Here is a 20342-nt window from a genome sequence, read left to right on the forward strand (position 1 = left end):
TACCTAAAAATGGTTCCATCTGTTATGGGAGAATATCTCCTTTTTGAGGCTCTGTCGCGGGTAACTGCTCTGTTGGTAAAAATCTAGGTTTTGAATACTAAAGCACAGATTCAGACTTAAAAAAAACATAAAAAACCTAAATCAAGTTTAGGATTCTAAAGAGGATTTTTATAGACAAAATTAAGTTATATTCCAGTCTTGAATATTATTTGAGTTTAGAAAATTTTTAAAAGGATTCCTGATCCCATGTTTATCAAAATCTACAGTTTTAGTCATAAATAAGTTTGTAATACCTCTGTTTGTTCATATGATTAAAAATTGGTATGTCAGGGGGCAGAGTCAAGACGGCAGAGTAGAAGCGGGACATCCGCTCAAGCAGCTCTGGCTAGCTCCAGTTTCCACCTTCCCCAATCAATGAAAAAGGAGACTCTGAACAAACTTTGGATCTGCAGAACTCACAAAATGACACAGAGAAGCTAACCTCCCTCTGAGTAAAGCCCAGCAGGCCAGCAGGAATAAGCCAGAGCAGCATTCTGGGAGCTGAGCCCAGGCTGAGTGAGCTGAGGTTTTAGCCTAAGGGCCAGCCTGACCAGCCGCTGGCTGGAGGGACCCCAGATCACCAGAAGCTATGCTGATCCAGAATTATCAACACATAGATGTGAAGTTCAAAGTGAGAGGTCAGTGCAGTCTGGACTTTGGGACCCAGTAAGTAGGAGTGCATGAGTTTTGCCCCCTAAGCGAAAAGCTGCTGAGATGCCAGACACAGCCAGCCAGTGCCACATGGCAGCTTCATTTCCTGGCCTTCAGAGTGTAGGGACACCAAGCTACCAGTCTGAGGGGTAATCGCTCTTGCTTTAACCTGCTTGGATCTGGATTGCAGTCTAGGGTGGAGGTCCTGGGGTGTGTCACCAGCTTGCCAGAGCATGTGGAGGCCTCAGAGAGGGGACCCATTTAATACCTCTGGCAGCTGAGAAAACCCCAGAGTTTGGAATGAAAGCTTCCCTGTCTGGTGGAAGAGCCCTACTGTGGCAAAAAGCCCAGGGGTCAAGTGACTGAGGGGCGACGTGACCAGGCAAAGGAAACAAAGCAGACAGAAGATTTCAACATTAGACTCCTATTTGGGGGACAAAAAGGAGCAAAGCATGGAACAGGAGGAAGACAATGAAGTCAGAACTTCTGCACCAAAAGCTTCAAAGGAAAATACGAGCTGGTTATAGGCCATAGAGGACCTTAAGAAGCAGATAAGAGAAGTGGAGGAAAAATTGGGAAGAGAAATGAGAACAATGCAAGAAAATTACAAAATGAGAGTCAACAGCCTGACTGAGGAAAATAACACCTTAAAAATAGACTAACTCTAGGGGCGGCCAGGTGGCTCAGCGAGTAAGAGTACCGGCTCCAGTGTTGGGACGACCTGGAGATCGAATCCCGGGCTCGGACACTCAGCACCACACCCAGAAATAACTGGCCGTGTAACCTTGAGCAAGTTACTTAATCCTGATTGCTTAAAAAAAAAATAGACTAACTCAAATGGCAAAAGAGGCTCAAAAAGCCAATGAAGAGAAGAATGCCTTAAAAAGCCAAATTTGCCAGATGGAAAAAGAATCTCAAAAGCTCACTGAGGAGAATCATTGTTTCAGAATTAGATTGGAGCAAATGGAAGCCAATGACTTTATGAGAAATCAAGATGCTATTAAACAGATCCAGACAAATGAAAGAATAGAAGGCAATGTGAAATATCTCATGGGAAAAACCACTGACCTGGAAAATAGATCCAGGAGAGATAATTTAAAAATTATTGGACTACCTGAAAGCCATTATCAAAGTAAGAACCTAGAAATCATCCTCCAGGAAGTTCTCAAGTAAAACTGCCCTGATGTTTTAGAACCAGAGGGCAAATTAGAGTTTGAAAGAATCCACAGATCACCTCCTAAAAAAGATCCCAAAAAGAAAAATCCTGGGAATTTTATAGCCAGGTTCCAGAATTCCTAGATTAAGGAGAGAATATTACAAGCAGCCAGGAAGAAACAATTTGAATATTGTGAAAATACAATCAGAATAACCCAGGATCTGGTAGCTTCTAAAGTGAGGGATTGAAGGGCTTGGAATATAATATTCTGGAGGGCAAAGGAGCTGGGATTAAAACCAAGAATCACCTACCCAGCAAAACTGAGTATCATGTTTCAGGGGAAAATATGGTCATTCAGTGGAACAGAGGACTTTCAAGCATTCTTAATGAAAAAAACAGAGTTGAATAGAAAATTTGACATTCAGATACAAGAAGCAAGAGAAGCATGAGAAGGTAAACAGGGAAAAGAAATCATAAGGAACTTACTACAATTGAACTGTTTCCATTCCTACATGGAAAAACGATCATTGTAACTCCTAAGAGTTTTCTCAGTAGGAGGATAGTTGAAGGGAATATATATGTGTATGTATGTATGTGTATATATATATATATATGTATGTATGTATGCATACATATATATGTTTATATAGGAGGGTGTATGTGTGTATAAATACATATGTTAGTATGTGTATATATGTGTACATTTATATATAGACAGAGGGCACAGTTGAATAGGAAGGGATAATATCTGAAAAATAAAATTAAGAGGTAAGAGAGGAATATAATGACAGGAGATAGGGAGAGATAGAATAGGGTAAATTACCTCATATAAAAGAGGCAAGAGAAAACTGTCACAATGGAGGGGAAGAACAGGAAGGTGAAAGGGAATGGATCAACCTTACTCTCATTGAATTTGACTTAAGGAGGGAATAATATACACACTCAATTGGGTATCTTACCCTACAGGAAAGTAGGGGGGAAGACGATAAGAGGGGAGATGATAGAAGCTAGGGCAGATGGGGGGGGGAGGTAGTTAGAAGCACCCACTTTTGAAAAGGGACAGGGTCAAAGAAAATTGAATAAGTGGGGGGAGGGATAGGAGGGAGGGAAATATAGTCATTCTTTCACAATATATCTACTATGAAAATGTTTTGTGTAACTATGCATGTATAACCTATATTGAATTGCTTTTTCTCCCAGTAGGGGTGGGTAAGGAGGGAAGAAGGGAAAGAATCTGGAAGGCAAAGTTTTAAAATCAAATGTTAAAAATATTTTTATATCTATATACATATATATATATTACATGCAACTAGGAAATAAGATATACAGGCAATGGGGTATAGAAATCCATCTTGCCCTACTAGAAAGTCAGAGGGGGATGGGGGAGGATATAAGAGAGAGCAGAATGGGGGAGGGGGTATACAGTGGGATCACTGTTTTGGGGTGGGGGTAGGGGAAAGATGGGGAGAAAAATTGTAACTCAAAATCTTGTGGAAATGAATGTTGAGGCCGGCAGATGCAGAGGCAGGCCCAGAAGGCACGGCCAGCAGAGGCAGGCCTGGGAGGGGCCTGATCAACTCTGAGGGCAAGTCTCCCCACCAACCACAAGGGCCACTACCAGGCCTATCACCAAAGGACTGAGACTGGAAAGATCAAGGTAAGAAGCAAATACAGGGGCCCCTGTCCTAGACAGCAAACACTCCTGGGGCTACCACTTCATAGCCGAGAAAATTTTAAAAAAAAGCCCTTTTCAGGACCTCCAAAGTCCAAGATGACAGAGTGAACCTCACTTGCTCCAAACTCCCCCTCTGACCCTGGAAACATAGTAACTCTTGCCCCAGGGCAAAACCCTCTACAGTAAAGGCTTGGGTTCCTAGAGGAAGGACGTGGCTAGGACACTGCCTCAAAATGGGTAGAAAGCAGACTACAAAGACAAAGACTCTGGAGTCCTACTATCCTCAGAGGGAGGAACCGACCTCAGAGGGAGACAATGTAGACTCCACACCCAAAGCTGAAACTTCAACAGGGAATGGGAAATGAATGTTGAAAACTAAAAATAAATAAATTAAGCAAAAAAAACCTTTTGCAGAAAATTTGAAACTTAAAAATAAAATCTGAAGTTTAAGACTTTAACCTCTTTGTCACATTACATCTTTGTTATAGCTTCCCTTTTGGGACCTATACACATGTATGTTTGTATACATGTAAACATGTGTGTGAGAATGAGGTGCTACCTAAAGCAATACATAAATCATTCCAGGTAAGAGTCATGGTTAACCTTTTAGAATAGCCAGTCCTGCAGCCAAAGTCTATAGGACACAGAGGCCCACATCATAGCAAGGCCCACAATTAACCAGGTAGGAAATTTTTCATTTTCAATGGAGAAACAGAGTCAGGAGGCCCCTGCTGTCTTCTTCACAACTCATCCTCCCAACCTTCACAGGCACAGGCACAGGCATTAACCTATAGCAGTTATCAGCAGATTATCGATTTCATTATACTTCAGATAAGTATACCTGAAATCAAAACTCAGAACAGTATCAACATACAGGCCCAAGAAATTTTACCTCAAATACCAAATTTCATCAATTAAAGTTTAGGAGTAGATACAGTTGTTATCATTATTTTCATGTTGTGCAATAACAGTTCACAGTAAACAAACTCATTTCCCTTTCTTATTCTTCCTTTCTAGTTGAAAACCATCCTGAGGCAGAAATCAGTCATTAGAAATAAAGAAAATAATCACATTTTGTAATTATATTGTGACAAATGAAAATCCTGAGAGACAGGGTTTCTGGGTAATTAATAATCAATTTATTAATTAGACTAGCTAACAATAACAAATTATGCTCAGTGGTTTCTTTCACAAAGCCCGAGACCTCCTATGGAAACACTGAATGCTTTAAATAGCTTTGTAAAAGGGGAGGCTACTGACAAGTGAAAATCACCCCTTATGGTGGACATTTAATGAGGAGGTAAGCTGGGAGACTTCAGCTCCTCCTGCTGAGAATGTAGCTTAATCATGAGACTCAGCCACCTCCAGCACTCTGGACAGGGAAATCCAGCTCCATCCAGATCACTCTCTTTGGTTTTTCTTCTTCTTGAAGTCACCATTAATTCTAATAGAAATTTACAAGAACAGGGACTCTTCCTGTGAGCAAGAACTCTAGAACCCTCCTAGATGGGATTCTGTTTAGACTTTAAACAGAAGTAGGGGCCCAGTTGGGTGGGGTGTGGCACTAGAATCCAGGAGGGTTAGGGCAATCTCATCAATTCATGTCTTTCCGACTGACTGACCTTCTACAGGGTCTGGGCCCTAAATGAGGGAATAAGAGGAGAAAAACCTGGATCCCAAATTCATAACTGGTTATGAATAGTCAAATAATCATTTATCTCAGTACATATGCAGTAAATATATACTACTTCACTCCAAACCCAGAGAAACACTGAGCACTACAAGCCTCCATGCTGACAGATAGCCATCTCTTTGGGTATTGTTTATTAATCCCTAAGGCAAAAATAAAATCTTTTAACCTAGGGTCTCATAAGACTAAGTTGGCTTAAATGTGTAACTTTAATACATACTATTATAGATGCAGTTTCATAACTTTTATAAGCAATGTCCAAACAATCTATCAGATAAAAACCACTGTCTGTGAAACAAACTTGTAAACCCCCTCACTTCAGTTGTGAGAGGTCCTATTTTCTTTTTAAAGCACTTCATTACTTTAGAATTTCATGACATGCTGTCAGCAACACTAAGATTTCATGACCTTGCCCAAATAGAAGGTCCCAACAAGCCAGGTAAATCTCCAAAGACCTTCAGAAGTAAGGAAAATTTATAAGATTTGTTCTATTTTCCCCAAAGAGTCCCATTACTAGTAGTAGTAGTTATTGTAGTAGTAGTAGTAGTAGTATTCTTAAAGCAAAATATACTCAAATAAATACTTAACAGTTTTAGGTATTGTTACCACATTCAACTCATATTCTTGCATCATACAGATTAAAAAAAGAAGTTAATTTTCTAAGACTTCTCTCTAAGTACATCTCTCTCTAGTATGTATCACTTTTCAAATTCAAACATTTTTTATACAATGATTTCCCAAAAATCATGAAACAAGACAATATTAGAATAACATAAACATCTAACTATATAGTAATATAACATATATAAGTAACAATAATACAATACTATTGTTTTAGAAAACATTTTATAAAACATGAAACAAACCTTTACTGCCAAATGAATAACATCCATTCAGTTGAAACCATTTCCAAATCATCTTACAGAGAAAATCACTTCATCTGTATATCAATAGATATTTATCAATTTGCTGTTCTATACTAGCCATATTCAGAAACCAGTATAGAGGAATTCTGAAGCATTTTTAATTCTTTTTCATCCATTCTAAGCATGTGGTCTTAATGCCAAATATCTTGTATATTTTGTATTAATTCTGATATGCCTATAGTAGATCAAACCACAATTATTCTGATAGGAGAACACATTTCACTTTAAATCAGGCATTATAGTTTAGTTTTAGGGCAAAATCAAAGCATGTCTGGATGTACAATTACAAATGGTATCATACAAAATCTCAATTTTCCTATGGGTCATTAGCTGCCTGTACCTCAAATCATAGGGCCCCCTGCTTTCAATTAGCTTACTTCCAAAGATATATGGTGGCAGTCTTACATTCTCATCTCCCTTTTCTGGGGCCCAGGAGGCTCTCCTAAAATGTGGAAATTGTAGACATAATGATGTTCTGACTATATTCTCCACATAAAAAATGTAGCAAATCCTTCTAATGATACGTCAAAGACAGAATTTTAATACACTATCCTCAAATTAATTCCATTCTGCAAAATTTATTTCTATAGTTTCTATTTGGTAAGTGTAACTTGATAGAATATTTTCAGTCTTCAGTTGCTAAGAGGCATTTCTCCAACTGATGTCCAGAAATTTACAGTCATAGAAAGTTTCTTGTATCCTTATCTCAATGAGATTTTAAAAAAGAGCCCTCAAATCTCTTTTCAGAACTCCAAACCCTTCTTTCAAACCTATTCACACTGTCATTGAAACAGACTCCAACTTTCTTTGATTTTCTACCCATTCACCCCTTACCTTTACTGGCTTTTTAAACCTTTTCTCTCTTTTTTTTCTCTTCCATTGGAATTTCATTAAAATCAAATAAACCTAAAAACTGTCTTCCTTGTTCCACTGATTCATCCTTTCACTTACCTTCACTACTGTTTTAACCATCTCATCTTTATTGATTGAGAAATAATCTAATATATAATATATAATAATTAATAATAATATCCCAGTCTAACATCCCACCCAATATCTCCTGTAGTACACATTTTCTTTGACTCTGTAGTAATTACAAAGCTTTTACATTTCCAGCTCCATCATCTTTCAATTTCTTTTAAGTGACTTTGCTTCTAATTTACCAAAACAATTAAGTCCTCACATATCATTCACAGAAGAAAATACAGCGGCAAGGTAAAGTGTCTTCAAAAGATTAAATTTTAGGGGCGGCTAGGTGGCACAGTGAATCGAGCACCGGCCCTGGAGTCAGGAGGACCTGAGTTCAAAATCAGCCTCAGACACTTAACACACACACACACACACACACACACACACACACACACACACACACAAACTAGCCATGTGACCTTGGGCAAGTCACTTAACCCCCATTGCCCCTCCAAAAAGCAAAAAAAAACAAAACAAAAGATTAAATTTTCACTTAATAAGGCCTAAAGGCTACCCACTGCAAACCATTTTTTCCCCTTTACTTTAAGACTTCCTTAGCATACTGTAGGCCATGATATCACTTTCAACTAAAATAATGACTATCACCCTTCCTTGGGAAGAATGATTTAAAAAAAGGTCGTAAGTGCTATGTGCAAGTAATCTTAAATACTTACAACCCTCCCCCCCCAAAAAATCACCCAGATATTTCAGCATTTACAAAACAATAACTTAGAAATTTACAGTAAAGATGGTGCATTTTCATTTACAAATTTAGTTTATAATGCTATAAATTTCTACAAACCAAGAAAAGGATTTCCAGTCTTTTTTGTCTGTCTTTACTTTTCCATACTCAGACTGGCCAGGGTTGAGAAGACTGAGAAAAGAGGATCTTGCAGCTGTTCTCCTGCCTCTTCAAAAACCTTATTTCCTACTGAAAATCTGATCAAAGGGTCAGTGGAAGTAAGTTCCTGCTTACTGGAAAGAAGATTTGAGCATCAGAATTTTGTAATATATTGCAGTTAGGAGGGAGAACTGTTTTAATGACATCTCATTGATTAAGCTTATACAAGATTTTTTATTTTTTTAAATTACCTTTTCCTGTGATGTGGGCAACTTAGAAGAGGCTAATGCCAAATGTGTGGCAACAGTATAGTCTTCCCCAATGTTCTGAGTTCCCTGAATCTCTTTCATCCCCCTTTTCTTGGGAAGAGTTAGAGCAGTTGGATGGTGCTGGGAATTGGGGCCCTGACTCTAGCTTGTCACTCCGAGGCATGGCTTTAGAAGAAGGTTAATTTCTTGTTATCAAAGCCAGTTGTTGGACAGCCTGTTTCTCAATTATGGAACAGAATTTTTCATGCTCAGGCTCTTCCCAAATGTGCCAAAAAGCCTTCTGGTAAAGGTATTGGTTTTCTATAGTCAAATCTACACTCCGGCAGGTTGGTAAAATCAAAGGATCCATCTGGGGGCCAAGGATATGTGTCCCCTGAAGTTAATCTTATCCAAATCTTTTTGAGGGGGGAAGGCAGGGCAATTGGGTTTAAGTGACTTGCCCAAGGTCACACAGCTAGTAAGTGTTAAGTGTCTGAGGCCGAATTTGAACTCAGGTCCTCCTGACTCCTAGGCCAGTGCTTTTTGCGCCACCTAGCTGCCCCAATCCAAACATTTTTGCAAAGATTTTTAAATTGGGTCATAGACAATTTGGATTCCTAGAAGGGATTTTTTCCCAAAATAGAAGAAAACCCATAAGTATGTCTTTAGAAGAATCAGACTGTCTAACTTCCATACTTGAGAGTAAAACAATTTTCTCCTGGAATATTTGAGGCCGAATCTGTGGGATCCCCTCCCCCAAACATTTTGAAACCAAATCAGAATCACTGAAACAAATTCACCAAATCCCTCAAAATTAATTTTCATGTCAGTCCAACAGCAACAACAATGTAAAATAGATAACTGAGACAGTAAAGGAAAAAAAATGCTATCTTTTGATACCTTCTGAGCTATCCTCAATATGACACTGAAGTATAGGTCAGATGCACATTCTTACCAGAACCATTTAACCAGTGATCAAACCAGGAGCCAGAAAGAGACCAGAATGGGGATCTCTGATTGAACCACTGCAGTGTTTATACCAGACTGACCCAGGACCACTTAACCAGTGGTCAGAACCATGGCACCCAACCTGAGTAGGACCCTAGCAGTGTCAAATACCCTGGAGTCAGAGACAATGGCCACCACAAACAGACCAGTCTGTTCCTTATATGTCTGCAGAAAAGCAAGGCAAAAAGAGTCCAAGATAGTGAGGCACACAAGGTTTGGAAAATTTTTGCCTTGTCCTGCCTGCAAAAACCCTGTTTTTCAGTCCAGCCCTTGCTTTAGACACCTGAATCACAGTGCCATGCTCATCAGAATGTCTGGGAAGCTGACAAGATTTCAAGAGAATGATTATTAACAGGCAAGAGACCAAAAACACAATAATGAACAAAAATACGCAGAAGTACACAGGACACCCTTGAAAGACAGACTTCCCTCCCTTTCTGTGGTTTTTGGATAGTGCTCTCTATGGCTCAGCTGGGTTTTCCCTTTCAAAATCTCCAAAGTAAATAGAAATTTATGCACACAGAAGAGCTTCAGAAGTAGAGACCTCATCTTTCCAGCCTTATTGCTTGTTCCTTTGTGCTTCTTCAAATTTGTTGTGGGAGAAATATCTCTCTTCTGAGTTCATGTGGTAGGTAATTATTGCCAAAGTAGATCTACCACAATGCAGAAATCATAGACATAAAAACACAGGCTTTATTGTGCTTAAGCACAAATTCAGGCTATTAAAAAAAACTGAATAATAATTAATATTCTAAAGAGGATTTTTATGGACAAAAAATGCATTAAAGTGACAGAGAGATAATTCTTTTACATATTACAGTCTTGTACATTATTTTAGGTTAGAAAAGTTAAAAAAAAAGATTCCTAATTTCAATATCTTAAAACTTTAACAAACTTAGTTAAGTAGGGACATAATTTCATACAGAAAGAAACTCAAACAGACTTTATAGGTAAACTAAGTCAGGTTACTGATTAAACTACATTTAGAGAGGTCACAATGGGCTGAATGAGAGAGGGTAGATTACCATGTCACCAAGATAACCAAGGAATCCTCTTTTTTTACGATGATTTTTATTTTAACCAGCCAAATATACAAGTTTAATTTCTTAAGCATGTTTTGCCCGGGCCTTTACTAATAAATAAAGGTTTTTCTTTAAACAGAAGATATGATTAAAAATGGACACTAGACCTAGACAGAAGGGAGGAAAAAAACGAGGAGAGGGATGGAATGAATGAGGGCCACCTGTACAAGAACACACATGAGAATGGACTCCCAGATATTTATTACTACACTTAGACTGCAGAAATTTCATGAGAAAACATGCAAATGACTGCCCTGTCAAAACAGACCTGGGATTTTCATTAGGATCATTCTATGGGTCCCCCCCACCCCACCCAGATCAACATACCCGTGTGATCTACAAGTCTAAACTTTTTCTACCCTCCCCCCTGCTATGTGTTCTGAATCCTAAAAAGAGCGAAAACATCCAGACTTTTGAAACTATTACAAAAAGAAATGCTTGTCTGCGTTATTTCTGTCCCAAAGATAGAAGCTGCCCCCCTTTTGCTATTCTCCCTTGGCCCAAAATGGAATTCTGTGCCTAGGTGAAGAGCATCCACACCGTCAGTTACTGCACGAGGTGGGGGGGGGGGATGGCACAGAACATTCCAGAGGGCACCAGTGTGAGGTGCAGTATGGTAGAGGTCCTGGGCACAGTTCCTGGCATTTCCTCCTCCCACATGGCCTGTTTACTCATTCAGCGAGAGCGACTACATTTGTTTTCCTGATACAATTGCATCATCTTTTGCTTTCCTGTCTTCTTTCTGGCTGCTTCTTCGCTGTTTCCAGATGATGACTAGCCAGGCTAGACCTGCTTTGGCTTGTTCTGTTTTCCCAGCTAAATGCACTTTCACGTATCGTTCTTTTGCTTTTTGTTTTTCTATTTCTTCTCGTTCTCTCCTAGACAGCTCCTTTGGCCCATCCAGATCCAGCTGAGTGACTCTTGGTGGTCTGGTTTATTCGGTTGGGATTCTCTGTGTCCCTTAACCCTTCCACTCCTTTGTGCTTTTGGTGATACTCATCCTCACCTTTATCACTTTCATCTGAAGCCAAGGCTTTCTTTCTTTTTGGGTCCCCAGTGGCCCGATCACCAAGTACTTCATTTTCTTCTTCCCTCATTTAATGCATTTCAGTTTGAAGTTGGACCTCGGTCCCTTCAGGGCTTGTGTATTGCCTTGCCTGGCCTTGGCCTCCTTTTCTCCCTCCTTTGGGCATCGTGGCTCTGGCAGCTGTTGTAGGAGCTTAAACTGCCACCAGAACCAGAACTTGTCTCTCTCCTTCCTCCGCCTTTGCCCCAATTCTTCCCACCTTCCCCTCCCACCTCTCTTTCTGTCTCTAGCCTATGACAGAGTCAAAAGAAGGAACCCTCTACAAACTCAACCTGTATTAGGAAGCCACTGCTGCTGCTGCCGCCACCACCATGGCCACAAGCTCCTTCCTTTTCTTATCTGAGGAACCTCTGAAGTCTTCAGTAAATTCTTCACATCCCAAGACACAGGTTTCAATCACCTTCATAACCTCCTAATTAGGATGAATGGCTTTGACCCCCAAATAATAAAAAAAATTTAAAAAGAAATCAAAGATGAAGGATTATCACCACATCATCTCATGGCCTGTCTCCTTTGTATCTCTGCAGTGTGTCATTTCTCGAATGAGTCCAGCATCTATTAAGAGGAAGACCATTAGAGAAGGCCCCAAACCCTGGGCCAGAGAAAGGGCCCCATCACCTTCTCAACTTGGAGATCAGAATTGATGGTGTTGGCACCAGACCCTACAGGGCAAGAGCTGCTGCCCAGCTAGAACCTAAACTGTCCCCTGACATCTCCATGATGTCAACTTCGAAGTACATAATGCTGGACTATGCCTCACCTCTAATTTCGCTAGGGAAATGGAAGTAACTAGAGGAATCTGTACCGACCCCAGCCTAGGATGAGCTCCTTGGCTGATGCCCAAGGAATCTTGATTCTAGAGACTTTGACCAGGACCTTCTTCCCTAATTAACCCTTTCCAGATGCCCGAGGCAAAGCCTGGAACACCCCTATCCCCTCTTGCAGGTGAGAATAGAGACAGTTCATCCTCTTGAACTCCACCCCATGGCCCATTTGGGACAGCAACCAAAGCAAAAACGGACAGAGACTTGGACTCACCTGCAGCCTTGCTTGCCACTCTCAGATTTGTGCCAGCCCCAAGCAGAAAAGGCTGGAAAGACAGTGACCTTCTGGATCCCTCTCCTTCATGAGAACAGTACAGAGAGGAGGACTTGGCCCTCCCTTGTCAGCCCTCACTCTATGTCCCTACTTTGCCTTCATCTTGGGTGCTGTTTGGTCTTATATGTCTTGTTCCCCTGGCTCCCCTCCAGCATTGTCAGTGCCTGGTCAGAATAGATGGCCCTGACCTTTGGAATTTCTCCTCTTTTTAAGAGGGCCAAGTATAGGCCTTGTTAGGTCCACTTGAGAAGATTCAGGGACTGCCCTAAAGGTGAGAGGCAAGGCTCCCCCATGCCTCTCAATACACAGCAGCAACCTGGGTCCCTAATGTTAGCTACCTGGGAGGTGATATCCAGACTATCCTCCTCTGCTCCTTCCAACACTTACTGTGACCTGGGCCCCAACATTGAAGAAGAAGAAAATGTGACCCTTGACCTTTAATAAGTACAAGAAGCTTGAATCCTTTCCTTTGGCTGCTTTTTTTTTTGGAAGCAAGGCAATTGCGGTTAAGTTATTTGTCCAAGGTCACACAGCTAGTAAGTGTCAAGTGTCTGAGGTAGAATTTGAACTCAGGTTCTCCTGACTCCAGGGCCAGTGCTCTATTCACTGTGCCACATAGCTGCCCCCCCCAATTTGTGGCTTTGGCTGCTTTCACAGGCCCAATTCCTTATCTCCTGTGAACCCTATATGAAAATGGAACATGCAAATAAAGCATTCCTCCCTCAGGAATGAGAACTTCTCCTTATTGGGGTGGTCCACAAAAGGACTCTGGGGTTCTGTTGCTTGTACACTGAGGTATGTGGGCAGTACATTCAGAGAAAGGTCATCACTTATTTTCCTTTAGAGATGCCTGGTAAGGATTCCTTCTTACCAAAGGCAGATCGCCGGAACAGCTTAGGGAGCATCTTGGGGGACAGACCCTTCCCAGTTCTCCCAGATAGGACCATCCTCACATCATCCCATTTAGAATGTGTTTGGGAGTGAAGAGTATGAGCCAGGCCCCTTACATGGCATAGCACCTGTGACCTTGTCAAAGAGTGATTCTCTAGAACTGAGAGAACTGAGGATTTCCCATCAGTGGTCATTGCTTTCTTGGGTATTATTTTTATATTTAAATATTATTTAAAATATATACATTTTGAGGATTTCCAGCAGTAGATTCTGCTCTTATAGAGGAGGCCCCGAATTACAGAAAGCTGTTGAAGATCATCTTTGAAGGTCAAGGCCTTTAGGCAGGAGTCCATAAGGCTCTTTAGAAGGCCTCTACATACATAAGTCTCAGTTCTTACATGAGACTTCCTCTCTGACCACCCTCACTGAGAGCCCTTGTTACAGGCACTGGACACAAAGGAGAAGACCTTGGCTGGGCCTAAGATCCTAGAGTCTCAACTGGGAGGAACTTCTCAGAAGTCTTTTAGTTCACTTTCCTTTTACAGATGGTGAAATGGGCTTCACAGAGGTCACTGGACTTGCCCAAGGTCATATAATTAAGATTTTTAACTTAAAAAGTTAAATTTCTGAACTGAGCATCCCTGGTTCCAAATCTAATCCTCTTTCCCTGCCTTCTTGTGACCAAATTAAGGGACTTGTCAAAAAACAAATATTTTGATTACAAAATGGGAATCTTCCTATTGGGCTTGTCTTCCCCTAAATAAGTGTTCCAACCCTTTGATGTACACTAGGGAGAGGTGTGCATATTCTGTTAAGGGTCCTTTCCCACTGCAGTGGCCTCTCCCAGTGGGCTACCCAGGGTGTTCTGAGGGCTTCAGAGAGAGCTGGTTCCCATGATCTGTCTTCAAGCTTTTACAATGATGCTTTTTGTTGTTGTGTACAAAAACAATTCTCATGCCATAAAATTTAAAATTTGTTTCCACAAATAAATCCAATATTTAAAATTAGAAAGGAAAGTGGTAAATGGAGGGAAATATTTGCAAGCAGTTTCTTTGATAAGTGCCGCAGTCATTTCTGGTTGTATCAAGTCTCCTAGCACCACCAAATTTTTTTTAAGTATTTTTTTCGACTGCTGTTGTGAATTTTCAGTCTCAATGAAACAATAGGCCCTTGCAAAAACTGGAAAAATAAAACCCTTATCACCATTCATAATCCTGCAAGATAAATACCCATACTGACCAAGCCCAAAGATGTATGCCGCCCCTCCCCCCACCTGCATCTGAAGTCCATTACCTGTGTGGCAGATGGGTGACGTTTCATAGTCAGTCTTCTGGCCTCTAGGTGTTCGTCGCATTAATCGCAGTTCTAAAGCATTGCAAAGCTGTTTTTCTCTACAGCGATGCTTTGCATGAATTTTTCCAGTTCTCTGCATCTATCCATAGAGATCTTTCCATTTCATCATTTGTTGTGGCAAATACTATTCCATTACATTCATATACCATCTTTTGTTCAGACATTCCCCAGTGGGCACACCCCCCCCCCAGGTTGGCCAGTTTTGCTTGCTGTGAAAAAGAAATGCTCTGAATATTTTTGTCCATATGGATCCCTTTCCTCTTTCCTTGATCAGTTTCAGGGTATAGGCCTAGTCGTGGTATGGCTGGGTTAAAGGACATGCCTGGTTCAGTAACTGGGGGGGAGCTCCCCCAAATGAGTGGCTGAGCGGATTCACAGCTCCACCAGCAGCATGCCTCTCTTCCCACAGCCCCAACGTCTGTCATTCTTCTTTTGTCATCTTTGCCAGTCTAATGGGTGTAGGTCAGGTGGAACCTCAGTTGCTTTCATCTGCTTTTGTCCAATTATTTGCAATTTGGGGCATTGTTCATATGACTGTTTTGATTACTTTCTTTACAAACTGCCTGTTCATATCCTTGGACTAATTATCTATTAGTCAATGGCTCTTAGGCTTTTATAATTGAATAACTTCTTCAAACATTTTGAATTTGAAATTTATCAGTCTTGCTGGAAATAATTATTCCATGTTTACCAATTTTCCTTCTAATTTTAACTGTATTTGATTATGTGTGGAAAAAACTTTTAAATTTTTTATAATCAAAACAGTTCCTGGAAAGGAACATATTATAGTATTGTGCTTTCTAATCTACTCTATCTTCTTTCATTTTGGGGGTTAGTTCATCCAATTAATATTTCCCATTAAAATCACAAATTATATATTAACCTGGACATGGGAGGCCAGTGACCTGCCTGCCCCTCACTCCATGTTCCTTTTCGTGCCTTCTGCGATAGGTTGGGATCTGAACTGTGCTTGCTTCCTGCACCTTTGGCCTTGGCCTAGGCCACAGGAAGAGAATGTGACCTTTACATTGAATGACAAGTCTAGGCTTAAGGTCAGACCATGTTCTGTGGAGAAGTGGCTACAGGGGTAGGAGAGGAGAGACCCCAACCTGGTGTCATCTTAAGTTTAAATGTTGTGAGTAGGCAGGAAAAAGGTTGAGAAAGCTTCCCACTGTCTAGTTTGAAACAGCTTTGGGAGCCCGTGGACAGAGAATGGCCAATGATTGTCCCAGGAGGAGTGCCCTAATTGGCTGGAGGCAGGGGCTGTCTTTGGTGTTCCAAACCCTAGAAATTGATGGGCAACCCTTGGTTTACAGTCCTTTGCCACTCCCAAACAAGGTGCTCTAAGTAAGCTTTTTCTCCTGCTCCATCCAAGGTCCTCATCCTGCTGGACAGGACTGATGCACCCCCTTGGTGCTTGTGAGGTGAAGGGGGAGGGGGTGAAGGTGCCAAGGCCCAGGTGCTGCTGGGAGAGAGGGAAGGAGGACAGGGAGGAGCAGGACAGCCTGATGCATCCCATTGGTGCTTGTGAGGTGAAGGGGGAGGCAAAGGAGGTCTGGGTCAGCTGTTTGCTCCTGCAGCATCCACTGACCGAGTAGCAGGGAGGAGGGAGAACCTCCGTGGCATGTGCAGGTACTCCCCAACTTCATTCTCAGTTCTACCATCTCCAGAGCAGCGTGGAGGGAAGGCCCAGGACCCAGGCTTCCTAGTGGCCTCCACCAGCCCCCTAAGCCCCCATGGACACAGAGGAGTCTCTGGGGGGGGGACCAGGGCCTGGTCCTATCATCACCTCCCTATCATCAAAATTCCTCTCCAGCACCCCCCATTCTCTCCCTCCTTCCCTGCTGCCCCATGGCTACTGGGGGTGGGGGGGAGTGAGAAGCTAGACTGCCCTTCATTATGCTCCCCTCCCCACTTTGACATTGTCTTGGCCTTGGGGGAATGGAAAAGAAGCTGTAACCTTGACCTTCAATGAGCAACTAGAGCCTCTGAGGTGGAAAAGGAGAGTTTGGGAGGTGGATTGCGGCTTTTTGGAAGGTGAGCCCAGCTTGTCTGCCATTTTCTTAATAAGGTGACCTTGAGCCACCCATTGGCTTCTGTGAAACACCCATGTAGTCATTGGCTGGGAGGGGACCACGTGAGGGGCTCTGTGGATGGCTGATTGGCTGGTGTGGGAGACTCTCTTCTCTCTTTCCTGTTGGTCTCCTAAGGAGACAGACCAGAGAAAGGCAGGAGATGCAGGTCCAAGGGCAAGGTGCCCCTGTCTGGGCAGGTCACCTCTTTCATCCAGGCAAGAAGCCTTCATAGTACAATCTAGTCCTTCTGTTGCATGAGTCACCAAGAGTGAGTCAGAGATATTTCCCATCAGCCATCAGTCTTTGTCCTTTTTCCCTTTGGCCAGGTTCAGGTGTGCATTGGGACCTGCCCATAGAAGGCCTAGGGATGTCCCTGGACATCTGTTGCTACTGCTGAGGGGACACTGAACAGTTACTGGGATGGGGGTGTATGGCAATGGGAACTGGATGGAGTGGGAATTTAACCTCCCTTCCCTCCAGGCCCCCCCCCCCAAAAAAAAATCTAGATCCCTCTTGGTGGCAAAGTAGTGTACATGATTCGTTGGGGAAAAGGTTCACGCTTAGCTATTGGTAGAGCTGCTCTGTGTAGCTGCAGAGGAGGGACAGCAAAACTGAAGAGTCTAGGCTAGGGTACTGTATTTTTACCTCCATGACTTTTTTCCCCCATAACATATGTGGAGTACTGATTTCTCCTGTCTTTGTTGAGAATCCTCTCAATCTACTGTCTAAGGGTGATTCCATCCCCTCATCTCTGGAATGGGTGCAGCCTCTGGCAAAAGAAGGGCCAGTGGAGGAGGCCATAACCCCTGGGCCAGAGGTAGGTCCCATTACCTTCTCAACTAGGAACTCCAACTTGATGGTGTTAGCAAGAGGCCCTATGGGACCGTGGCCTCTGCCCAGCCAGGCTCTGAGCCATCTCCTGAAGTCTCCATGATGCCAGCTTCAAAGTAGCTGAACCCTGGATTTTCCCAAGTTCCCCCTAACACCAGGAACCTGAAGTGACTCTTGAGATCTAGGTGAGTCCTGGCCCCACTAGGTTGATATCCTACGTGGTCATTTTCAGTTTTAGATGTCTATGGGACATCCAGTTTGAAATGCCCAGTATTCACTTGGTAAAAACAAGCCTGGAGTTAAGCAGAGCCTGGGTCTTTATGTATAGATCAGGTTTTCATATTCATGGGAGATAATAATGAAACCCATTGAAGATGGTGAGGTCCCCAAGTGAAAAAAAAAAGAGAAAGAAAAAAGAACATAGGACAGAGTCTTGGAGCACACACACAGTTCAGCTCATGATATGGATGAAGAACCAGCAAAAGAAGCAGAAAGCAGTCAGACTAATAATGAGGAAACCAGAAGAGAGTGGTACCATAGAACCCAGGAAATGGTTAGTTTCCAGGAGGAAAGTTATGGTAAATAGTAACCAGCTCTAGAGAGAGGTCCAGAAGGATGGTTACTGAAAAGAGACTTTCAGATTTAACAATTAAGGGATCGTTAGTAACTTTGGAGAAAGCATTTTCAGTTCAGTGATGACATCAAAAGTCAGCTTGGAAGGGGACGAGAAGTGAGTCAGAGAAGAGGAATGAATGAAGACAGCTTTCCCAGAAGTTTGTCTGAGAATGGGAGAAGAAATAGAGGATGATAGCTTGAGAGCATGGTTTGTTAAAGATGAGGGAAACTTGGGCATGATTTTTGGCAACAGAGCTAGAACCAGTAGATAGGGAGAGAACAACGAGTGTGGGGGTTGGGATATGATAGATGTATGATAGAAGGGACCATAAACTGGAGAAGATGGGGAGGGGTAAGATGGCTTAAAGGGCAGCTAGGTGGCACAGTAGATAGAGTGCCAGGCTAGATGAGTCAGGGAGACTCAAATTCCTGAGGTCAATTCCAGCTTCAGACACTTAACTAGCTGTGTGACAATGGGTAAGTCACTTCACCCCGTTTGCCTCAGCTTCCTCATGTGTAAAATGAACCAGAAAAGGAAATGACAAACCACTCTAGCATCTTTGCCAAGAAAACCCCAGATGGGATCACGTAGAGTTGGCCATGACTGAACAACAAAAATAACAAGGTGGTTTATGGGGAACAAATAGAGTCCAATATTGACTTTGGTAAGAAGGACTATCTCATTATCAGCAACTGAAGCAAAGGAGGAGAGAGTGGGGCATGGTGGCAAGGTTTTCTGAGCTTAAGAAGAGGGGAGAAGTGGCAGTTCAGAGGCAGGTGCTTCTATTTTCTCAGTAAGGTAGAAGTTAGGCCCTCAGCTGGGAGGCTAGACGAGGGCTAATTGCTGGAGGTCTGAGGAGAGAAGAGAAGGTTGGAAACAGCCTCTGGAGTGTGGGATGAAGAATTGATTAGGGAGGACTGAAAGGCTTGCTTTGCTTCAGTGAGGACCCAGTTGAGTTTAGATAACATAAATTTGTAGCAGACCCATTTAGATCAATTGCATGACTTCCTTCAGTTACAACTAAAAATGGCTAAGTTGCTGAGATATTTATATTATGGTAATATATAATATTATGATATTATGTCAGCTACAGTGTATACCATGCTCTAAAACCCCTTCCACATGGTGCTGAGCACCATGAGTCAGGAAACCTGAGCTCAAATCCTGATTCTGCTACTTACTACCTATATAACCTTCTGTACCCTAATTCCAGCAAAACCATTTGTACTGGGAATGTAAATTTGTAAGATCTTCCCTGCCCCTAGGCTAAAGTGCACTTGGAGCCTGGGGTGGGAGGCTTGTTTTTCAGTAGATACTTCTTGATTGGCCAGTGAGTCAATAAGGTTGTTACATTCTCTGAGTCAGGAGAAGGCTATATAAGCCCTGATGTGTAGCTTTGTTTTGGAGCTCACTTTGAGAAGTGTTCTGTGATTAGATGAAACTCTGGGAAGCCGTTGTTGAGAGTCCCCTGGCTTTGAAAAACCCAGATGTTGTTTGGTATGGATGTAATGGTTGGACAGTTTGAAAACTGTCTACTTGATCTGTTTCTCTGTCTTGATAATTGTGTCTATATACTCTGAAGTTCGGGGTGCTGACCTTTTTCCCCAGAACTAGGTAAACGATATATGTTTGACTGATTAAAGTAAGCTGGTTAACCCATTTTGAGTTGCTTTCCTTTATCAAAGCAGATCCAAGAACCTGTGGTGGCAGTAACCTTGGGGATGCTGGGGTGCTTGCTGCTACACCATTCTATTTACTTCTTCTTCTTCTTTTTTTTTTTAGCAATCAGGGTTAAGTAACTTGCTCAAGTTTACACGGCCAGTTATTTCTGGGTGTGGTGCTTAGTATCTGAGACCGGGATTTGATCCAGGTCATCCCGACACTGGAGCTGGTGCTCTTCTCGCTGAGCCACCTGGCTGCCCCTAAGCAATTGGGGTTAAGTAACTTGCTCAAGGTTACATGGCCAGGTGTTTCTGGGTGGGTGCTAAGTGTCTGAGCCCAGGATTCGATCTCCAGGTCTTCTCAACACTGGAGCCGGTGCTCTTACTCGCTGTGCTACATTCTATTTACTTCTAATTCCTTTAATCTTCCTTTAATCTCTCACCT

At 42.2% G+C, this 20342-nt stretch overlaps 1 pseudogene; it reads right to left on the reverse strand.

The window, feature by feature from the left end:
• Positions 1–10952: 10952 nt before the first annotated feature.
• On the reverse strand, positions 10953–11478 carry LOC138177476 (28 kDa heat- and acid-stable phosphoprotein pseudogene; annotated as a pseudogene).
• Positions 11479–20342: the final 8864 nt, after the last annotated feature.

The sequence above is a fragment of the Petaurus breviceps genome, unplaced genomic scaffold, assembly GCF_028583685.1.
Source record: "Petaurus breviceps papuanus isolate PSGF00001 unplaced genomic scaffold, PetGlider_PUasm1.0 90417, whole genome shotgun sequence".
NCBI lineage: Eukaryota > Metazoa > Chordata > Mammalia > Diprotodontia > Petauridae > Petaurus > Petaurus breviceps.